The following is a 2,074-nucleotide window of genomic DNA, read 5'->3' as shown; positions in this document are numbered from 1 at the left end:
AAAGGCCCAGAAGTAGGAAGAACCTTAGGGTTCTGGAAGAAAAAGTAAAATCTCAGCTTAAGAATAAAGATTGGCAGTCTTTAGCTATTTTTTTTCCTTGTGTAATGAGATGTTTAGCTGGCAACTACATGTACATAAGTGTCCCTGACAAATATGTGTGATAGTATTTGCTTTGCTTCTTTGCAAAATGTGGGGAGTAGGGTTTGGTCAGCAATTGGTGAGTTATTGTATCTAAAACATTTGTCTTTTTTTCTTTTTTGCTGTTGCAAAAAGCTTTATTGTTTCAATTTGGTCCAAGGCATGGAAGAGGGCTCCAGGATGGTTGGAAGGCTGCCTATTGGTTGCAGGGAGAGATTCAGGCACAATGCCAATACCAAGGGGATGCAGACGGGCCCCCTCGAAAGCCTCTGGGCTCCAAAGGCTCTTAGTCACGCTTGACTGTGAGCCTTTCAAAGAGATATTCGCCCAGCCCAGCCTAGGGACAGACCAGCTTGCGGAAGTTAGTCACGTGGTCGCCTATCTTCTTGATGAGTCTCACCTCCTCATCTAGGAAGTGGGTCTCCAGGAAGTCACAAAGATGCGGGTCTGCGTGGGCAGAACCCAAGGCATGAAGATCCAAAAAGCCTGGTTCAGATTCTTCTCTATGACCATGGTGGCTTCTGTGGCATACTGAGGTTTACTCCACTCATCTTGAGAAGGCTTCTGCAGGTTCTGGAAAACGGCGCAGCCACCACGCTGGCTTTGCATCTTCAAGAGACAACTGGGAGCCCTCGCGTTTCTCTTTAGCCAACTTGTGAAAGTGACCCACGTCTTCCAGGGGCACATCGTTGCTGTTGAAATAGAAACCCAGAGAGAGGTAAGTGTAGGAGGCTCGCTGATACAGGTTGACCAGGCGGTTAACCTGTGGGAAAGCCATTGAGAGCCACTGTCCTGAGCCATGAGAAGTCCCTGAAGTGAATTAAGTAGGGGAGTGACATGATAAGATTTGTGTTTTTGAAGGATTATTCTAGCCACAGTGTAAAGGATTCAGAAGAAGAGAAATATACAAAGCCTGAGAATGTGCGACATAAGGCAAGTGCAGGAGGGAGAGCCATTATAGAACTGACAGCATAGAGTGAAGACAGTCAACAGCCTAAAGTAATGTAAGCACACTGCAAATGTAGCCTATTTCAGATTCTAGTGGCACGTGTAATGCCTATGGAAGGGTTAAGTTGTTAGAGGTATCTTTCCCTCAGGCTATGAGCTGCTAATGGGAGATTGTGCTGATGATACTAGCTTCCCAACTTAGTTTTTATTTAGTTGAGTGTGTTTTTACTTAACAAGCATAAATACTGATGGAGGGCTTGTTCTTTCTTTCGTTTTTTTTTTTTAACTTTTATTTCAGTCACTCTTGAAATCCAAACCAATTTGGTAATTTATTTCCAAAAAGTCTTAGAAATATAAAATAAAATGCTGGTTGGCACCTTTTAAACGGCATCCCCTGCATCAAGCAAGAAAATATGTTGCTGAATTATTTAGATAATCCACTAAGAAAACGGACCAGTCTTACCTGGATTTGTTTCTCTTCTTTATTCTAAAACAACCTGTGACCAGGGAAAAAAGATTTCTACCCTCTTTCATATTCTCCTAGCGTCTTTCTCCCAAGCAGGCTCATGCAGAGTGACAGGGAGGATGAGTCCCACCTTCCCCATCACCTCCACCACCACTGATTTTTAATTTACAGTAATGCAGTGAGAGAGAAAGGTCTGTTACTTTTTAGTGTGAGTGATATTGACTTCCCTCTACTGAGCAAGTCCGGTTGGCCAGGCACACAAGAGAGTTTCATTTTCATGTGGACATCAACTCTGGATTTACTGAGGGCACTCACAGGTGCTGTTGTAGTCACTGCACAAATAAAGAGAAAGCACTCTTTTATCCCGCCAGGTTAATTAAGAAGCACTTGTGGAAGGCCTACACATGTATTGCTCAGGCTTTTTAAGGAACTGACCATCTAGATTACCTTTGATATTCGGATTTATTACCAAGAAGCATAGGACAGTAGGTCATCATATTTTCAGTCTGTGAAAGAGACAAC

At 43.2% G+C, this 2,074-nt stretch overlaps 1 pseudogene; it reads right to left on the bottom strand.

The window, feature by feature from the left end:
- Positions 1-424: 424 nt before the first annotated feature.
- On the bottom strand, positions 425-1,281 carry LOC118602894 (annotated as a pseudogene).
- Between the last annotated feature and the right edge of the window lie 793 nt (positions 1,282-2,074).

Source organism: Rousettus aegyptiacus, unplaced genomic scaffold (genome assembly GCF_014176215.1).
Source record: "Rousettus aegyptiacus isolate mRouAeg1 unplaced genomic scaffold, mRouAeg1.p scaffold_m13_p_1, whole genome shotgun sequence".
Taxonomy (NCBI): domain Eukaryota; kingdom Metazoa; phylum Chordata; class Mammalia; order Chiroptera; family Pteropodidae; genus Rousettus; species Rousettus aegyptiacus.
The sequence above is the reverse complement of the archived record's forward strand: the minus strand, read 5'-3'. Positions and strand labels throughout refer to the sequence as shown.